The 22,298-nt window shown below is 43.8% G+C and overlaps 1 pseudogene; it reads right to left on the reverse strand.

Annotated features, from left to right (window-relative positions):
- The window catches only part of LOC111955730 (succinate dehydrogenase assembly factor 3, mitochondrial-like), a 31,014-nt pseudogene that overhangs the window by 4,740 nt on the left and 3,976 nt on the right, over positions 1-22,298 (reverse strand).

A 22,298-nucleotide genomic window follows, 5' to 3' on the forward strand; every position in this document is an offset into this window, starting at 1 on the left:
TAAAATCTATTTTTAGTGTATTACCTGTTTGTGAAATTATTGTTGCACCAATCAACTTTCGTGTTTTGTATTTACACTCGACGGATTCATTGTAAGCTTTAGAGAAAATATACAGCATAATCTACTTATTCGCACGAATGATGGAAACATATTATGGAAAAGTCAACGAACAATCCTATTCACCTGAAGCCAACTGAATCATGCCAACGCCAATGGATGACTGAGCCACCCCGGAAGCTCGCGCCATTCCTCAATCCGTCCTCGTTGGAGACAAAAACGCATATCAGAACGACCAGAATGAGACCCAAAAACGGAATGGCGCGCCTGGAAGCAGAGTGCAAACAAACTCTTTTTTGTGACTTCACTATGCCAGGAAACTGGAATATGGTGGTGAAAACCAGCGTGGCAGTGGAGCCTCCACCTGTTCCTTTGACTCCTCTCGACCCAATTCGTCCCCAGATAGCCAGTACTCTTATCCCCTGGGCACCGCACGCTACCAAAGACGCCGTCGACCAAACCATAAAAATGGGTACAGGGCAACTATGGAGATGGGAGGATGTTAGCATTATGAGAATACATCATGTATCATTCAATCTATGAAAAAGGGGCGCTCCTCAATTGGCAACCGTGACATACTGCTGTGTTGTTTTTTGTTTAAGCTACAGTTGACTTGTCTAATTTTGAAAACATGGAATGTGAGAAGATGAACTAAGGGCACAAAGAGGATTACAAATTGGCTTCTGTTTTATTGCAGGCCTGAATCTGCTTGCTTTGGCCAACTGCAATTTGGAGACACAGTAAATACCATGGAGGAGTTATCAGGTACACCAGATAACAAACTTGTTGAGATCACAATCATCACCCACAGGTGGAAAAAACCATACTTAAGCGCATTGCCGCAGGAATGTTAATACAAACATGGAATATACAAGTGGAAATTCGCAACAAGGGAGACTAAGGAAAAGGAGACCAAGAGAGGAGAGATTAGTGAAGGAAAACTTACAAATCTTAAGAAACAATCCCCACCATCATTTTGGCCAACGGAGATCAACTAAGGCACAAAATTGATAGCTCTTCCATTTAAACCATTTAAGAGCAACTGTCTGCAACATTAAGATGTGAACTATTTCTGCTTCTCACTGCACCATTTCTACTCCCAAGGGAATTTGGAACAAAGTGTTTAATGGACACTGTTAATGTAACCAGAACCACAGGCAGAGTACTTACAACTCCTGTTCAAACCATCTTGCCAATGTGTCAACCGCTGCGAAGAATGTTCCCCTGATGCCAAACCCAAATGCCACTCCAGTGATTTTAACTCCCTGCTCACTTCATATTCCTGCCAAACTATGAAAAATAGGTTACTTTGTAGCACTAAAGGAGATTAACATAGATTTGTGTTATTGTAATATTAAAGGGCATATTAAGTCCTGCAGAAAGCCCCAAGTGGATCACATCTGACCCACATAAAATTCAATTACCTGCCAACATACAAACAGGAAAATATTAAGAAGGGCCCCAGTCCAGATATGGTTCAGAGGAAGCTATAGAAAGCTTATGAGCTGTTTTTCCGTACAAACTGGACATTTATCAGGGACCATACCCTTCAGAGTCAGGATCTAGGGGACTGCATAATACTATGTCCGTGAGGCCATTTAGTCCCCACAAGAGGGTGAAGCTATCCAAATAACAAAGCCTTGATACTGCAGAGACTTAAACAGACAATAAGATGAAACAGACAAGCCTTTTCTACTAGCAACAATAGGAAGTGAAAACACTATGCATGAGGGACAGGTAAACAAAAGTTGTCCAGGCTAAGGACAACTACAAAAATATACAATGAAACCATGTTTCCACACAAATTTGCAGCAGGCCTGGCAGGGTTGCAACCCTCACCGGGGCAAGTCAAGAAGAAGCATGCAATCATTCCAATGAAGAACAATTCAGCGGAGCTGAATGACCTAGTCAATTGACGTTACGTCAGTCATTGTGAAGGCCTAGCACTTGATACTCACACTCTCAGGTCTATGTGAAAGAGTCTTTGATCCAAGTTAGTTTGCGGTACAGGAAGACGACAAGCAGATTGAGGATCAGTCCTGATGTGGTGTTGCACAGTGCCCGTGACACACCTGGAAGGCCTCACTCCTATGTGTGATCCTTTCCTGGACTTCTCCTCATGCTTTTAGCTGCATCACCTCACCTTCTCCTGTGACAAACTTCCCACCACCCAGTTACAGTAACCCCAGCATTACCTGTGCAGTGCTGGACTTCCTGGACCTTTCTTCTGGTACATTTTCTAGCCGTTCCCCCCAAGGAACCTGTCATCTCTCCCAGTGCTATTCTCCATATGCCCAATGACCTGAGGGTCCAACGACTGCTGGCAGTGAAATATGCAGATGACAACTGCCCTTGATCAACCTCTCAGATGACACACTGCATTACAAGCAGAAGTAAACAGGTTCATGACTGGTGCAATAACAACTACCTCATACTCAACGTCAACAAAAAAATGATAATGCTCATGACTCACAGGAAGGGCAGACCCAGTGCAAGCCACCTAATCCTGCGTGGTGAGAGGTACAACTAGAGAGAGTGGGGAGTCCCTTCTAGTCAGTCAACTTCTGTACGATATATTATGGAGAATCACACACTCTGCGAAAACTTCGGTTGAAGATTCTACAACACGCCTGATATGCCAATGAAATCCGCACCTCTCTGGAAGCACCGCCTTCCAGAGTTATAAGCGGGAGGCTCAGATTCATTCCTTCATTATTACCATCATCACCTAGGTTATGAACAGGAACGATTCACCACTACTAAATAACAATTGTAAAACAAGACTGTCACATTGCACCAACTAAACGTTCCCATAGTCGGATAGAGATGTGCTCACACCCTGTACATTGTGTTGCTAATCACGAACAATCAGTTATTTCTTCAATAATGGTTGCAATGGGACGATGGCTATGAAGAGACCAAAATAATGATGGACTAATCCTGTTCAGTAGAGATCAGCCCCCATCATATGGTCTTAGCATTCTGGAAAGATACTCATGATCGACTGTATGTGTAGTCTGTCTCGGCTTTGGGAGCAAGGTAAGGGCTCGGCTCGAGCCAGTCCATGGCGAGGTGCGCAATTTCCAGGTACTGCAGACAACCCCTGGAAAGACGTTTAGCTCTTGAGGAAAGCTTGGAATTTACCGATGGTGACTTTCCCAAAGTGCAGAAGCAGAGATGATTGGCGTGGATGGAGGAAAGTCTTGTCTGCTGGGAGTGGGGTATGCGGTGGCTGGCCCATGGAGCTAGGAGCAAGCAGTGTATACACAATCGTGCTACGACCCAAATTCCAGTCTCTAAATCATAAAAACCCAGAAAAAGACCGGGCTTACTACATCTCAGCGCTTTCCTTTCATTAGTCCGAGCTATAGACACATCACGCATCAAAAGTTTCTACGTTGGGTATTCCCGGTTCCGCTCTGCTTAGCCAAAAGTTTGTCTGGGTCACACCAGTGCGTTTGCCAGATGCCACGCCTTACTTGCGGATGATGGTTTCTATGATGCGAAGTCGTTCCGTCGGGGCTTCTGTTAATGCATGCCTCTCATCGCTGAGTCTAGCGCCACTCAACTGGACACAACTCCCAGCTAACCGGTCACTTCGGGTCCTTTCAGCCTACGGGCCGTGGCCCCAGTGTGGGACCTCTGCATTGCAGTGCTCTTAACTGAGGTTTGTATTCCCCACAAGGTGATCATGACAGCGCTATCACCCCGAGGGTGGGGTGCGCTGTAGCAATGAACTCGAATTCGGGATTATAGACCACCTGTGCCAGAGCTACCTGCCATGTCAATTTACCCGGGAGCTCCTAACGGTGTATCTCTGGTCAGCACTTTCCTGCCTGTTTTGTCGGGCCCCGGCGGTGTGCTGTTCAGAACAACAATATACAGGTGGCATTGCATTCAACAGATGGAGAGACTCCGTCTCTATCCATCCTAACCATGGCTCACTCCTATACTGGAGAGCATGTGCACTTCTTTCGCCCCTGGGGGGTCTTCCCAGCTATGAGACATTTTTGCAGGACCGATGTAGATCTTTATGCTAGCCAAAAAAAACATGTAGTTCGTTATTTTTCTCGGATGAGAAACCCAAGTGCCCCACTAGAATGGAGCACGCTCTGTGCTCCAGTGGCCTCGAACCCTCTACGTGATTCCGCCAAAGTGGTTCTGGTTCAACCCACCTTGGAGAGGATCGTCGGATGGCTTACCATTGATTCTTGTGCTCCCGTGGGCCCAGGCAGCCCTTGGTTCGCAACTCCCTTGGCACGGACCTGGTGTCCAAGCTCGTTGGGCAGGTGGCAGCGAGGCCGGAGATTTGGTTCCTGATGGGCCTGCCCCTAAGACGGCTGATCCGAGGGCTGAGTTACCCCGAATGTTATTGCTTACCATTCAGTCCACCAAATGAGCTGTATTGCTTGTAAATAGAAGCATTTGAGTTCTGTGACAAAAACTTTTCCCTTTTCAGTGCTCTTGAGGGGACATCCTATTCCTACAGGAGCTTTCAAGCTTATTCCACTTTAAAAGTGCAATGGCCGCTATCTCAGTGAGTCATCTGGGAATTGACGGAGCCTGACTGGGCTAACACCTGTTTTCGGTTCCTGAAAGTTGTACGTCGTCTAAACCTATTTGAGTTCCACATCGGACTTGCCGCTGGTTGGAAGAAACTGAAGTCCTCGTCATACAAAACCTCCCTGCTTCTTCCAAGGCATACCTTCCAGGAAGGAAAAGCGGATTACATCTGGCCTTGCAGGCTTATTGTAGATCCTCAACTGAATCACTATAATAGTTACGCCTTTCTCTTGTTCAGCGAACAGTATTATTGCCATAACGTTAGATTTAGAGCACCTGGAACCATCAGGAACAGGCACACTCTCTTTTAATGCCATTCACTCAGAAAATCAATAAAAATGCCAAACTATGACTGTACTACTGCGCAAGACTGGAGAAACTGAATGGCAAACAATGGATTTTTCAACTTACTACACTGCCATACTAGAGCGTGCGCTGACTTTCTGTTCCTGCCTGATTTGGTGCTGTCAGTGGTTATAAGTACCTCAGACGGACTGTGAACCTGGTCCAAGCTCTGCGGCGCATACAGAGGCTTCAGGGCCTGTATTATAAACGGCAAGGACAAGACCAAATGCATCATAGAGGACCCCACACACCAATCTCCCAATGTTTAAGCTGCTCCCTCGGAAGAATTAAGCGGCTGAGTTTCAGTAGAATAGGACAGGGAAAGTTTCATTCCATCAGCATCGGGCTTCTGAACAGTGACATAGTTGCCCAGCACGCAATGAACAGTAGGCCTTCAGAGACTTTGAATATAGGAAACTGTAAATGTGTGACTTGTGTTACCAACTTTCCAGTTTTCCGTACTGCATGATATATTTGTTGTGTTGTGTATTTGTTATGCTGACGTTCACACCAATTGAATTCCATGTAATATGGACAATAAATAATATTGTATAAACGTGAACCATCGCAGGGAAAACAACCGCTGCAATAGCCGGCAAAACTGTGAGGCATTTTTAAACTTGCCAAACTTGAGGTGTCCAGGATGGAGTGCTGTGCCAACCTCGTACTTCTGAACACGGGGAACCACCCGGACCACCTCATCACCTCCTCATCACCCATGGTTGAAAATGTGCATGCCTGCCACTGACTGAGCATTGCTTAACCCAGAATCCCCATACCATTATTGCCTGATAGGGGCAGAGCCCCACCCTGAAGACTGATATCATTATGGGTCACTCTTTTTATTTATTATTATTTTTACTATTTTAGTAGGACCGCAAGAGATGTTCAAAAGGCAGCAGCTCTCTTCCTGGGTCCACACAAAAACATAGCATTTTATAGACAAGAACAGCTCACGGACAAGAACTACATAAATATTTTTTTAGAAAGGGACACGTGCCACATAACAATACATACACCAAACTACTAGGTCAATTGTTTCATATCACCACTCTTTGACAAACCGTGTGTCTGAATGTGGGAAGAAACTGTGCGCTCTGATACCCCGGCCCACACGGGGTTCAGGACCTCGGACAAACCAGTAACCCCCAATACCGACCACTGGGAGCACTGTTGCCACAGTAAATTTTGGAGAGGAGGGCCCGAGCCAAACAACCTTTGGCCAAACGGCTCATCCAAAATACATCCCGGCCGGACCCTTCAGGAATTCCGAGAAACCGACCTAATGCTTTTATCGGGAGCACCTCTGCCAGAACAGGAGAATACCCTCCCTCCAAACCAGAGGAACCTCCGCTGGGGACCATCAAAAACCGCCATAAAAGGCACAATTCCAAACAAATAGTTCACCTCCGTCCTCTCCCGTCCCGAATTCCTACAGACCTCCGGAAATAGGATGTCTATCTGACGAGCGTATTCTCACACTGACCCATTCCACCCATCCCAGTGCGAGCGCGAAGAGATACACCCCTCCAGCGATATGGCATATCAAGATTCAACTTATGATTGTAACTGCATCACTGCGGATCCACGACCTCACACAGCTGCTACAAGGATGAACCGGAAACTCGACAGCCATCCATAATCAACTATTAACACGCAATCTCCTCACAAAGTCAGCCCGACTCCCAATGGATATTATATCCTTAGCCGGAGACCAATGGTCACACACTGTCCAAGCCAAGTCTCCTTAGTCTTTCCTACCTTTCTATATATCTCTCTCTAGTCTATTAATCAGACAGCATCTCGTCAGTCTTTAATTTTCATTGTAAACCACATCCCTTAGGGAATGCCCCACGATTAAAATTTGAACTTACTCTATGCCATCGTCGCATAGCTCGAGAGCAAGAAGCCACTGGCTACCACAAGCAAGCAAGAAAAATAGTGGCTTTTACTAACACAAATCCATACCCCAGCAAGGAAGCATTTAAAACTGCACCAAGCAGAGCGAATAGACGATACCAAGACCCAAAGCCGCAACGCTTAGGGGCATGAATACTCTCTCCCCACTAACAGATCACCTAATCAGAGGCTCACGGTCATCTCTATTCTATAAACTTTGCAATTGTGTGAACGTTCTTCTCTCTATCGGGTGGTGAAGAATAGGAAAATGGTATTCGAGCCCCGTATTATGGCCTGTTTGATGTAAGATTTCAGATTGCTTCTGCGGTAACTAGGGAATGTCGTTGACTCCCCATATTATATTATACTGATGACGAATGAGAAGGGAATTCACTGAGTTATTAAAGGTGAGTTAGTTTGGAAATCCGAAACGGCGTCCTCTACTGGATCTATGCTTCGGGAGAGCACAATCTGCGTGCACAGTTGTATGTTCCTGCAAAGGAGCACCGACTTTGGGTACACATCACTTCCTTTTCCCATTAGGGTAGACGTGTTAATATTTCACTTCAAATCTGGCAGGGTGGGTTTATACATTGCTGCTACACTGACTCTTAGTTTAACCTCGCCTTACCCTGGCTTGTATCTCTCATGAGTATATAATATATGATTGAAGAGATGTGATGTATCGAGCAGGAAAACTCGTGAGAGTGTGTTTCCATAATGGTGTTAAGAATTAACTAAAATTCAGAGAAAGACCATACTGAATTAACACTTAGACTAGCTGTCGTTCATTTTAAACAAATTAAAAATCAAGCTGCCCTTGGAACGCAAGCTCCCTGCAAACCACACAGCACCAGTTGTAACCAGCCAATCACCCTCAATACTGTGACAACCAACTGTAACCTTTAGGGCCATTTGAACGACAACTCCTAAACAAGCTCCAGCTCTGGAAACGGCTAAATCCAGCCAGTCAAACACCTGTCTCACTTCCCCGCACAATCCAACAGTACCACCACTAAACCTGCGCTACAGTCATTTCCTCCTGGTGGGCAACACTCCTTCCGCCCCGGCACCAACGTGTCCCGTGAGGAGAGGGGCGTTGCAAACGGCCTGCGGGGGGGAGGCCGTCCACACCAGCAGGTTAACTGACCGAGGCCGGGTGTAGGTCGACGAGACTCCAAGCCAAAGCCGCAGGAAGCAACGGCGTTCCGGAGCCTGCAGCCTGCCATCCCTGGGGCGGCAGGCCTAGGGCGCAGCCCCACGTGAAGCCGAACCACATCCAGTCCAGGGCGAAATAAAGAGTGCGAACCCAATTCAGGGGGCCTGAAACTGGGCAATTCAGGAGGCAAAATGGACTACAGACTGAGCCACACGAGGTGGAAAGAGACAACAAACAGGGGCTGAAAGCAAGAAGCACCACAGGGGAAAAAGCGAGCAGGTACCACCGCCCACGCACATCCCCCCAGATCCACAATAAATTCAACCTAAATGCAGAACACACCAGAGATCCCAGTGGAGAGAGGGAACCGGCCAGACAGAGACAGCAAGGGCGGTTCGTTGCTCCAGAGCCTTTCCGTTCACCTTCACACTCCTGGGCCAGACTACACTCAATCATAGGACCTACTGAAGAGATGAGTCTTCAATAAAGACTTAAAGTTGAGACAGAGTCTGCGTCTCTCACATGGGTAGGCAGACCATTCCATAAAATATGAGATCTATAGGAGAAAGCCCTGCCTCCAGCTGTTTGCTTAGAAATTCTAGGGACAATTAGGAGGCCTGCGTCTTGTGACCGTAGCGTACCTGTAGGTATGTACGGCAGGACCAACTCGCGAAAGATAGGTAGGAGCAAGCCCATGTAACGCTTTGTAGGTTAACAGTAAAACCTTGAAATCAGCCCTTGCCTTAACAGGAAGCCAGTGTAGGGAGCTAGCACTGGAGTATATGAATCAAATATTTTGGTTCTAGTCAGGATTCTAGCAGCCGTATTTAGCACTAACTGAAGTTTATTTAGAAGCAAATGATATTTTTCTGCATCATTTTTGGACAGAAAATTTCTGATTTTTGCAATGTTACGTAAATGAAAAAAGCTGTCCTTGAAACAGTCTTGATATGTTCGTCAAAAGAGAGATCAGGGTCCAGAGTAACGCCGAGGTCCTTCACAGTTTTATTTGAGACGACTTTACAACCATCAAATTAATTGTCAGATTTAACAGAAGATCTCTTTGTTTCTTGGGACCTAGAATAAGCATCTCTGTTTTTCCGAGTTTAAAAGTAGAACGTTTTCAGCCATCCACTTCCTTATGTCTGAAACACGGGCTTTAGCGGAGGGCAATTTTGGGGCTTCACCATGTTTCGTTGAAATGTACAGCTGTGTGTCATCCGCATAGCAGTGAAAGTTAACATTATGTTTTCGAATGACATCCCAAGAGGTAAAATATATAGTGAAAACAATAGTGGTCCTAAAACGGAAACTTGAGGAACACCGAAATGTACAGTTGATTCGTCAGAGGACAAACCATTCACAGAGACAAACTGATATCTTTCCGACAGATAAGATCTAAACCAGGCCAGAACTTGTCGTGTAGACCAATTTGGGTTTCCAGTCTCTCCAAAAGAATGTGGTGATCGATGGTATCAAAGGCAGCACTAAGGTCTAGGAGCACGAGGACAGATGCAGAGCCTCGGTCTGACGCCATTAAAATGTCATTTACACCTTCACAAGTGCAGTCTCAGTGCTATGATGGGGTCTAAAACCAGACTGAAGCATTTCGTATATATTGTTTGTCTTCAGGAAGGCAGTGAGTTGCTGCGCAACAGCTTTTTCTAAAATTTTTGAGAGGAATGGAAGATTCGATATAGGCCGATAGTTTTTTATATTTTCTGGGTCAAGGTTTGGCTTTTTCAAGAGAGGCTTTATTACTGCCACTTTTAGTGAGTTTGGTACACATCCGGTGGATAGAGAGCCGTTTATTATGTTCAACATAGGAGGGCCAAGCACCTGAAGCAGCTCTTTAAGTAGTTAAGTTGGAATAGGGTTCAGTATGCAGCTTGAAGGTTTAGAGGCCATGATTATTTTCATCATTGTGTCAAGAGATGAAGTACTAAAACACTTAAGTGTCTCTCTTGATCCTAGGTCCTGGCAGAGTTGTGCAGACTCAGGACAGCTGAGCTTTGGAGGAATACGCAGATTTAAAGAGGAGTCCGTAATTTGCTTTCTAATGATCATGATCTTTTCCTCAAAGAAGTTCATGAATTTATTACTGCTGCAGTGAAAGCCATCCTCACTTGGGGAATGCTGCTTTTTAGTTAGCTTTGCGACAGTATCAAAAATAAATTTTGGATTGTTCTTATTTTCCTCAATTAAGTTGGAAAAATAGGATGATCGAGCAGCAGTGAGGGCTCTTCGACACTGCACGGTACTGTCTTTCCAAGCTAGTCGGAAGACTTCCAGTTTGGTGTGGCGCCATTTCCGTTCCAATTTTCTGGAAGCTTGCTTCAGAGCTCGGGTATTTTCTGTATACCAGGGAGCTAGTTTCTTATGACAAATGTTTTTCGTTTTTAGGGGTGCAACTGCATCTAGGGTATTTGCGCAAGGTTAAATTGAGTTCCTCCAGTTAGGTGGTTAATTGATTTTTGTCCTCTGACGTCCTTGGGTAGGCAGAAGGAGTCTGGAAGGGCATCAAGGAATCTTTGTGTTGTCTGAGAATTTATAGCACGACTTTTGATGCTCCTTGGTTGGGGTCTGAGCAGATTATTTGTTGCGATTGCAAACGTAATAAAATGGTGGTCCAATAGTCCAGGATTATGAGGAAAAACATTAAGATCTACAACATTCATTCCATGGGACAAAACTAGGTCCAGAGTATGACTGTGGCAGTGAGTAGGTCCAGAGACATGTTGGACAAAACCCACTGAGTCGATGATGACTCCGAAAGCCTTTTGGAGTGGGTCTGTGGACTTTTCCATGTGAATATTAAAATCACCAAAGATTTGAATATTATCTGCTATGACTACAAGGTCCGATATGAATTCAGGGAACTCAGTGAGGAACGCTGTATATGGCCCAGGAGGCCTGTAAACAGTAGCTATAAAAAGGGATTGAGTAGGCTGCATAGATTTCATGACTAGAAGCTCAAAAGACGAAAACATCATTTTTGGGGGGGTAAATTGAAATTTGCTATCGTAAATGTTAGCAACACCTCCGCCTTTGCGGGATGCACGGGGGATATGGTCACTAGTGTAACCAGGAGGTGAGGCCTCATTTAACACAGTAAATTCATCAGGCTTAAGCCATGTTTCAGTCAGGCCAATCACATCAAGATTATGATCAGTGATTAGTTCATTGACTATAACTGCCTTTGAAGTGAGGGATCTAACATTAAGTAGCCCTATKTTGRGATGTGAKGTATCACGATCTCTTTCAATAATGGCAGGAATGGAGGAGGTCTTTATCCTAGTGAGATTGCTAAGGCGAACACCGCCATGTTTAGTTTTGCCCAACCTAGGTCGAGGCACAGACACAGTCTCAATGGGGATAGCTGAGCTGACTACACTGACTATGCTAGTGGCAGACTCCACTAAGCTGGCAGGCTGGCTAACGGCCTGCTGCCTGGCCTGCACCCTATTTCATTGTGGAGCTAGAGGAGTTAGAGCCCTGTCTATGTTGGTAGATAACATGAGAGCACCCCTCCAGCTAGGATGGAGTCCGTCACTCCTCAGCAGGCCAGGCTTGGTCCTGTTTGTGGGTGAGTCCCAGAAAGAGGGCCAATTATCTACAAATTCTATCTTTTGGGAGGGGCAGAAAACAGTTTTCAACCAGCGATTGAGTTGTGAGACTCTGCTGTAGAGCTCATCACTCCCCCTAACTGGGAGGGGGCCAGAGACAATTACTCGATGCCGACACATCTTTCTAGCTGATTTACACACTGAAGCTACATTTACATTTACATTTAAGTCATTTAGCAGACGCTCTTATCCAGAGCGACTTACAAATTGAGTAATGCTATGTTGCGCTTGGTGACCTCTGACTGTTTCATCCTAACATCGTTGGTGCCGACGTGGATAACAATATCTCTATACTCTCTACACTCGCCAGTTTTAGCTTTAGCCGGCACCATCTTCAGGTTAGCCTTAACGTCGGTAGCCCTGCCCCCTGGTAAACAGTGTATGATCGCTGGATGACTCGTTTTAAGTCTAATACTGCGGGTAATGGAGTTGCCAATGACTAGGGTTTTCAATTTGTCAGAGCTAATGGTGGGAAGCTTCGGCGTCTCAGACCCCGTAACGGGAGGAGTAGAGACAAGAGAAGGCTCGGCCTCAGACTCCGACTCGCTGCTTAATGGGGAAAACCGGTTGAAAGTTTCTGTCGGCTGAATAAGCGACACCGGTTGAGCATTCCAACAGCATTTCCCTCCAGAAGCCATGAGAAAGTTGTCTGGCTGCGGGGACTGTGCGAGGGGATTTATACTACTATCTGTACTTACTGGTGGCACAGACGCTGTTTCATCCTTTCCTACACTGAAATTACCCTTGCCTAACGATTGCGTCTGGCTTGTAGCACAGCTATCCTCGCCGTAAGGCGATCGTTCTCCTGTATATTATGAGTACAGCGACTGCAATTAGAAGGCACCATGTTAATGTTACTACTTAACTTCGGCTGTTGAAGGTGCTGACGAACCATGTCCAGATAAAGCGTCCGGAGTGAAAAAGTTAAATGAAAAAAAAAAGTTGAGGGAAAAACTAAAAATATAAACGGTAATTAAAAAGTAAAAATCGTAAAGTTGTCAGGTAGCAAAGTAAGGTTGGCGACAAAACACACAGCAACACGTCTACAAGTTGCAAGTTCAAGAGGAAGTGACCAAAATCCACTTCAAGACAAAATGTGTTTCCTACTTTAGAGCAGGGGTGTCAAACTCATTCACCCCGCTATCATCCAGAAGGCGAAGTCAGTACAGTTGCATCAAAGCGGGGACCGAGAGACTGAAAAACAGCTTCTATCTCAAGGCCATCAGACTGTTAAACAGCCATCACTAACATTGAGTGGCTGCTGCCAACATACTGACTCATCTCTAGCCACTTTAATAATGAAACATTTATGTAATAAATGTATCACTAGCCACTTTAAACAATGCCACTTCATATAATGTTTACATACCCTACATTACTCATCTCATATGTATATACTGTACTCTATACCATCTACTGCATCTTGCCTATGCCGTTCGGCCATCGCTCATTCATATATTTTTATGTACATATTCTTATTCATTCCTTTACACTTGTGTGTGTATAAGGTAGTTGTTGTGAAATTGTTAGGTTAGATTACTTGTTAGATATTACTGCATGGTCGGAACTAGAAGCACAAGCATTTCGCTACACTCACATTAATATCTGTTAACCATGTGTATGTGACAAATACATTTTTTTTTTTGATATTATTTAGGAGCTTCATAGCAAAGAGGGTGAATACATATGCACGCACCACTTTTCCATTTTTGTTTTATATTTTTTTTTAAAGAAGTTATTTTTTAAATTTCACTTCACCAATTTGGACTATTTTGTGTATGTCCATTACATGAAATGCAAATAAAAGTCTATTTAAATTACAGGTTGTAATGCAACAAAACAGGAAAAACGCCAAGGGGGATGAATACTTTTGCAAGGCACTGTACAGTCGTGGGCAAAAGTTTTGAGAATGACACAAATATTAATTTCCACAAAGTTTGCTGCCTCAGTGTCTTTAGATATTTTTGTCAGATGTAACTATGGAATACTGAAGTATAATTACAAGCATTTCACAAGTGTCAATGGCTTTTATTGACAATTACATGAAGTTGATGCAAAGAGTCAATATTTGTAGTGTTGACCCTACCTTTTCAAGACCTCTGCAATCCGCCCTGGCATGCTGTCAATTAACTTCTGGGCCACATCCTGACTGATGGCAGCCCATTCTTGCATAATCAATGCTTGGAGTTTGTCAGAATTTGTGGGTTTTTGTTTGTCTACCCGCCTCTTGAGGATTGGCCACAAGTTCTCAATGGGATTAAGGTCTGGGGAGTTTCCTGGCCATGGACCCAAAATATTGATGTTTTGTTCCCCGAGCCACTTAGTTATCAATTTTGCCTTATGGCAAGGTACTCCATCATGCTGGAAAAGGCATTGTTCGTCACCAAACTGTTCCTGGATGGTTGGGAGAAGTTGCTCTCGGAGGATGTGTTGGTACCATTCTTTATTCATGGCTGTGTTCTTAGGCAAAATTGTGAGTGAGCCCACTCCCTTGGCTGAGAAGCAACCCCACACATGAATGGTCTCAGGATGCTTTACTGTTGGCATGACACTGGACTGATGGTAGCGCTCACCTTGTCTTCTCCGGACAAGCTTTTGTCCGGATGCCCCAAACAATCGGAAAGGGGATTCATCAGAGAAAATGACTTTACCCCAGTCCTCAGCAGTCCAATCCATGTACCTTTTACAGAATATCAGTCTGTCCCTGATGTTTTTCCTGGAGAGAAGTGACTTCTTTGCTGCCCTTCTTGACACCAGGCCATCCTCCAAAAGTCTTCGCCTCACTGTGCGTGCAGATGCACTCACACCTGCTTGCTGCCATTCCTGAGCAAGCTCTGTACTGGTGGTGCCCCAATCCCGCAGCTGAATCAACTTTAGGAGACGGTACTGGCGCTTGCTGGACTTTCTTGGGCGCCCTGAAGCCTTGTTCACAACAATTGAACCGCTCTCCTTGAAGTTCTTGATGATCAGATAAATGGTTGATTTAGGTGCAATCTTATTAGCAGCAATATCCTTGCCTGTGAAGTCCCGTTTGTGCAAAGTAATGATAAACAGCATGTGTTTCCTTGCAGGTAAACATGGTTGACAGAGGAAGAACAATGCACCACCCTCCTTCCAAGCACCACCCTCCTTTTGAAGCTTCTAGTCTGTTATTCGAACTCAATCAGCATGACAGAGTGATAGAGCCTTGTCCTCGTCAACACTCACACCTGTGTTAACGAGAGAATCACTGACATGATACCAGCTGGTCCTTTTGTGGCAGGCCTGAAAGGCAGTGGAAATGTTGTTTGGGGATTCAGTTCATTTGCATGGCAAAGAGGGACTTTGCAATTAATTGCAATTCATCTGATCACTCTTCATAACATTCTGGAGTATATGCAAATTGCCATCATACAAACTGAGGCAGGAGACTGTGAAAATTAATATTTGTGTCATTCTCAAAACTTTTGGCCACGACTGTACACAGATATACATGTATTCATACATAGCCTATCACATCAATATGGAAAGCACATATCTCCAGTCAAATTTTTGGCCTGCTGTACCACCCTCATTGGGGAAAATATGATATGCATGAATCAACCCATTCTATAGCATGAATCTATTAAATAGCACCTTGTACGGTTGATTGGGTATAAGAGGGTCCCGTGGAGTCTTTCCTAATTCTTATCTCGGAATTCCTGAACCTATCATGAGATTGACACGGACACTACAGGGGTCACTGGCAGAAGATCTGAGCTCATTTAAAGGGCTAATAGAGGTCATATCCCACACCTGACCTGCAACACAGCCAGTCAGACCTGGTCAGAAATGTAGATTGACCTGCAATGGAGTGCAGGTCATACATAGAGATTGCTGCATCGAAGAAGCAATTTAAAGAGTATTTGCAGAGAGTTGTCTTTCAGAACTGTTCATGGCTAGCAGCAAATACTTTTACAATTCAAAGATGTCATCAAATATGCCAGTCTGTCACACTACATTGTACAATATCAGGCAAGGCAAGGGTCTTGGGCTGAGGCTGACTATAAGAGATATGGGGGACGGGAATCCATTTTTATTGCCTAAAATGTCAACCCTTCAGAGTATGCTCTCTCACTTTCAGCTCTCTAAGCACACATTACTGCATAAAGAGGACCAAACCACTTAACTAATACAGTGCAGTAAGTGCACTCTGCAGAGTGATCACATTTGTGCAGGTCAAGCTGATCAATATAAGCGGTTGATCACTATAACCGTGGAGTGCACTGTCTGGCAAATACAGGTAACAGAACAGTCATAGATTTAATTTCAATGATTCCTTTTCCCTTGTATCCTCCTTGCTATGATACTGGGACAGATGACGTCCATCAAGCTAGTATCATCTCCGCTGGACCATGTCCAAGACAACATCAGGAAACAGTGTGTCATTTGACTCTGGCCAGACAGACCCGCCAAATCTGTCAAGACCACTTCTGAATCACAACAACAAGGAGATAAAGAGCAAACACAACATTAGTTTTCATTCAAACAAAAAAGGAAATAAAAATCCCTGTCTGGAGTTGTAACAAATGTTACGACCTCGCATGGAGCCATTCACAAAAACATCGTAAGGTTTTGGAAGTGGCTCAATTTAAAGAAATAACAGGCCATTTGTCTAAAAGACTTTCTCCTGTCATGTACATAATGGAATTATTTTGAGTGTTAGCCAAGCGGTCATATTTCTTGGAGACAGAGGAGAGCAGTTGTGTGCTGAAGTCACTAGTAAAAACACTTTGGGGTTGTCGTGGAGACCCGAGACCGACATTTCAATGTCATATTTATACTCTCCCTTTTTTTCAGGCTGTCATGCAGAAATAACTTTCTCAATGTTACAGTACAACTTTATTGTGCATTGGTGAGATACATTTGTTGTAAATTCAGTATAAAGCTGATCTATCGATTCTACTTTCTCATGGTACATTTTGAACGCATCACTTCAATAAACCTATTTTCTCTAGTCTGACTGGATTTGCTACCAAAGCAATTTGGGTAAAGTATTCCCTAGTCTTGTTAGGGAAGCTTTGGTTAGTTCTGCCCTTACACTTGGGAGTTGGATATGCAAAATATGGTACTTTGAGGTCAAGACCTCCCTCTGACTCTCGACATGACTCAAACAGATGGTCGGCTGCCAATCAACTAATGACACACACACCTCTCTCTCTCTCTCCCTTACTCTGCATCTCTTGGTCAAAGTCAAGGTAATTCCCATTCCACCCTCTCAGTGTACTGAGTCCCTACCATGCCGGCCGTATTAAAGCAGGCCTGGTCCCTGCTTCTGTGGCGTCTCTCCCCCCCTCCCCCTCTATTTTAAGGGGGCCTGTGTAACTGGATCAGAATGAACACGTAGAGCTTATAATCAGATTAGGAGGCTTTGTGTGTGTGTGTGTGTGTGTGCGCATGAGAAAGAATGTGAGTGTGTGTGTGTTTAATCACATTTAGGAGTCTCTCTCCTCGTCTGTTCTTTGGGCTCTGCCTGCCGCCCTTCTACACTTCTCAGAGCCAGCTTGGAAGGAGGGAGGGAATGGTGATTCACCAGAGAGAGAGAGCCAAGACAGAGAGATTCTACGTTCTGGCACATTGGTTACATCAGGCTCTACAGTGCGACCATTTTAATCGCATTTGCGACTAAAAATAGATGTGTGCGAACTGCAAAAAATAAAATGTAGCAAAATTGTAAATTGTACGAATTGGATTCATAACATATGATACGAATTTGGCATGCAATTATTTTGGCTACCGTGGCCATGCCCCCATAGGATGACAATGCCTCCATCCACAGGGCACGAGTGGTCATTGAATAGTTTGATGACATTTACATTTACATTTAAGTCATTTAGCAGACGCTCTACGATGCAAACCATATGCCATGGCCGTCTCAGTCACCAGATCTCAACCCAATTGAACACTTATGAGTGATTTTGGAGCGGCGCCTGAGACAGCGTTTTCCACCACCATCAACAAAACACAAAATGATGGAATTTCTCGTGGAAGAATGGTGCCGCATCCCTCCAATACAGTCCCAGACACTTGTAGAATCTATGCCAAGGTGCATTGAAGCTGTTCAACGCCCTATGAAGACACTATGTTGGTGTTTCCTTTATTTTGGCAGTTACATGTAGAATGTTCATTCAAATTATGTTAACTGATGTGGCTCATGCAACATTTTGTAATGTCAGTTGAGTTGAATCAACAAATCACAGCACATGTTGATGGGTACAATTCCTGCTTTGCTCCTCACAATGGCTGCCAGTCCACCCATAATGCCATCAGTAACCACGTTTCCATCTACAGTTTTTATCAGAGTAAAGTCATATCTTCTTAAAAAAATAAATCACGACAGCTCTGATGGAAACAGGAAGTTTCGGTAAAATGTTATAAATGCCAACAGATAATTTATTTGTTCGACATGGTTTGGATCTTTTTGTGTCGGTAAAATAAATTATGCGGGAAATGGCAGTGGAAACGCCTTTCTGCACAAATATTTATATAATGACCATCATATCGAAGTAAATTTGGAGTCACGCGATGATATGGTGTGTGGTCATCCCACTATGACTTGGGAAACCAACAGTAGTTTATTAGGCTACAGATTAAATAAATTATGATACATTTCAAAGGGTGGTGAAAGTGCACGGTGATGGGCTTGATGCTGCTTTCTAATAAATATTGAGGGTCTTATTTTGGTGACATCATGATTGATGCTTGACGGCCGTTTGACAAATACAAAAGATCTCACTCGTTTGTCCATAATAATAATCTCACCATGTAGGCTAGTATACCTGCGCTCTAGCCACACTCTCTAGCACTGTTGGCTAGAGTACACGTTCCAATAGCAGAGTGGGTACACTCGCTACATAACACAAACATATTGTTGAGAAAACCATCAGTAGAGTTGAAAATGTGATGGAAACCATTTAACTTGTATTTTTTATTCGGTACATGGGAATTTAACCGCATAAAGTATTTTTATGTGCACTACGTCATCATACCTTTTAATCGCAACAAGTCAATTTTATTGAAACATCTCTGGTGGGAAAATGCACATATTGTTTTTATGCAGATTTGAGAAAATTCGCATGAAAATCTGTCGTCAATTGGATGGAAACATGGCTACTGACTATGCTGTGTGCCTAAGCGAAAAGTCACAGATAGATGAGAACATCTTGGATGAAGTGCTGAAAGATTCATTTTTTGAAAGCCCACCTCACAGCACAGGCATAGAAGCTGGTCTAATTTACCGGAAAGTCTACTAAAGTGTAACTTTGTCCTCGTGTTTCTTGGCTATTTACATCATTCTGTTCACAGGCTAAGTTATTTGTCAATGCTATGTGCTGCAAGTGCTAGCAAAAATACAATGGAAATTCAGTCTCACTTAGAGACATGCGAGTTTCACTGTTACCACGGCAACCTCCAGCCCTTAAAGGGGCAGCTGAACATCGTCGCAACTAAATTATTTAAATATTTGAGGGAACATTGTAGAACACGGCAAAATCATTGTATTATTGAACTTTTTGTAATTTCTTATCATTAAAACACTCTTCCTTCATTGGTGGCACATGTGCTCCTTATAAAAAAACAACAATCAAGAGTACATTCCAAACCACTCTGATATAGCCTAGGCCAGGGATCATCAACTAGATTAAGCCCGGGACAATTTTTTAATGGAGCGGATGGTCGGGGGACAGAACATAATTACAAATAATTTGTAGACTGCAAATTGAACGCAAGAAGCCCAAACGGATATAATGTTTGAGGAAAACGTAATAATTTAAAACCTTGCATACATTTGTATATGACCATGTGTCTTTCTATTATGCATGGCAATACTAGGGAACACATTTCTTAAATTAAAACCACAGAGCTGATTTCCTGGTGTTTTTACAGTCTTCTATGTCCAACAACAAAAATTCCACACACATTATTATATATATATATTTTTGGGGGCTCAGACAACTTGGGGTGACAGCTAAAATCACCCGCCAAAAAAAATCACCAGCTGGGGAACCCTGGCCTAGCCCTAAAGATAAACATAAGCCGTTTCTACAGATTATTTTAAACATTTTATTTCACCTTTATTTAACCAAGGTTATTATATCAGAAACATTTTATTTCGCAAGAGCATCTGGACCAAAACAACAGCAAGTAAAGGATAGGCTTGTATGGAGCCAGGAGAGAATAAGAAGAAGAAAAAGAAGAATAGAATAGTAAGCAGCAGCTCCATCCCCCATGGATTCCTATTCTACGTCAGTCAGGGCCACCGCCGTGGTCAAAGACAAAAGGACTACATTCTCTCTGCTCTGGCATCCAGCTGCCATCCCATCACTACATCATTAGACTCATTACTGCTGGTAGATGGAATCCCTTCCTCTCCAATTAATCATTACACTGGAAAAACACTCTATAGGTTGCTCACATAAAGCCGTAGTAATACAAACTGGGACATATCTGGGTTCAGTTTAGCCCCATATCATGTGAAGCATATTGAGCACCTGGTAGAAAAACAAGGCTACATCAATCCTATCAATTATGATTAATTCATGAATAGGAAGATCAAATAAAATTGTATTTGTCACATGCGTCGAATACAAATAAAATCTAATTTTATTTGTCACATACACATGGTTAGCAGATGTTAATGCGAGTGTAGCGAAATGCTTGTGCTTCTAGTTCCTTACAGTGAAATGCTTATTTTCTAGCCCTTAACCAACAATGCAGGTTAAAAAAATACCTACAAAAAATAAGAAATAAAAGTAACAAATAATTAAAGAGCAGCAGCAAAATAACAATAGTGAGGCTATATACAGGGGGTACCGGTGCAGAGTCAATGTGTGGGGGCATCGGTTAGTCGAGGTAATTGAGGTAAAATGTACATGTAGGTAGAGTTATTAAAGTGACTATGCATAGATAATAACAGAGATTAGCAGCAGCGTAAAAGGGGGGGGCAATACAAATAGTCTGGGTAGCCATTTGATTAGACATTCAGGAGTCTTATCGCTTGGGGGTAGAAGCTGTTTAGAAGCCTCCTGGACGTAGACTTGGCGCTCCGGTACCGCTTGCCGTGCGGTAGCAGAGAGAACAGTCTATGACTAGGGTGGCTGGACTCTTTGACATTTTTAGGGCCTTCCTCTGACACCGCCTGGTATATAAGTCCTGGATGGCAGGAAGCCGTACACACTACTCTCTGTAATGCCTTGTGGTCGGAGGCCGAGCAGTTGCCATACCAGGCAGTGATGCAACCAGTCAGGATGCTCTCGATGGTGCAGCTGTAGAACCTTTACATAATACATTTAAAAAATATATATATATATTTCACCTTTATTTAACCAGGTAGGCCAGTTGAGAACAAGTTCTCATTTACAACTGCGACCTGGCCAAGATAAAGCAAAGCAGTGCGACACAAACAACAGAGTTACACATGGGATAAACAAACGTACAGTCAATAACACAATAGAAAAATCTATATACAGTGTGTGCAAATGTAGTAACATTAGGGAGGTAAGGCAATAAATAGGCCATAGTGGTGAAATAATTACAATTTAGCAATTAAACACTGGAGTGATAGATGTGCAGAAAATGAATGTGCAAGTAGAGATACTGGGGTGCAAAGTAGCAAAAAAAAGTATAATATGGGGATGAGGTAGTTGGGTGGGCTATTTACAGATGGGCTGTGTACAGGTGCAATGATCGATAAGCTGCTCTGACAGCTGATGCTTAAAGTTAGTTAGGGAGATATAAGACCCCAGCTTCAGTGATTTTTACAATTCGTTCCAGTCATTAGCAGCACAGAACTGGAAGGAAAGGCGGCCAAAGGGGGACTTGGCTTTGGGGATGACCAGTGAAATATACCTGCTGGAGTGCATGCTACGGGTGGGTGCTGCTATGGTGACCAGTGAGCTGAGATAAGGTGGAGCTTTACCTGGCAAAGACTTATAGATGACCTGGAGCCAGTGTGTTTGGCGACGAATATGAAGCGAGGGCCAGCCAACGAGAGCATACAGGTCACAGTGGTGGGTAGTATATGGGGCTTTGGTGACAAAACGGATGGCACTGTGATAGACTACATCCAATTTGCTGAGTAGTGTTGGAGGCTATTTTGTAAATGACAACGCCGAAGTCAAGGATCGGTAGGATAGTCAGTTTTACGAGGGTATGTTTGGCAGCATGAGTGAAGGGATGCTTTGTTGCGAAATAGGGAGCCCATTCTAGATTTAATTTTGTATCGGAGATGCTTAATGTGAGTCTGGAAGGAGAGTTTACAGTCTAACCAGACACCTAGGTATTTGTAATTGTCCACATATTCTAAGTCAGAACCGTCCAGAGTAGTGATGCTAGACGGGCGGGCGGGTGCGGGCAGCAATCGGTTGAAGAGCATGCATTTAGTTTTACTTTCATTTAAGTTGGAGGCCACGGAAGGAGTGTTGTATGGCATTGAAGCTCGTCTGGAGGTTTGTTAACACAGTGTCCAAAGAAGGGCCAGAAGTATACAGAATGGTGTCGTCTGCGTAGAGGTGGATCAGAGAATCACCAGCAGCAAGAGCGACATCATTGATGTAATACAGAGAAAAGAGTCGGCCCGAGAATTGAACTCTGTGGCGCCCCCATAGAGACTGCCTGAGGTCCGGACAACAGGC

The sequence above is a fragment of the Salvelinus sp. IW2-2015 genome, linkage group LG31, assembly GCF_002910315.2.
Source record: "Salvelinus sp. IW2-2015 linkage group LG31, ASM291031v2, whole genome shotgun sequence".
Taxonomy (NCBI): Eukaryota; Metazoa; Chordata; class Actinopteri; order Salmoniformes; family Salmonidae; genus Salvelinus; species Salvelinus sp. IW2-2015.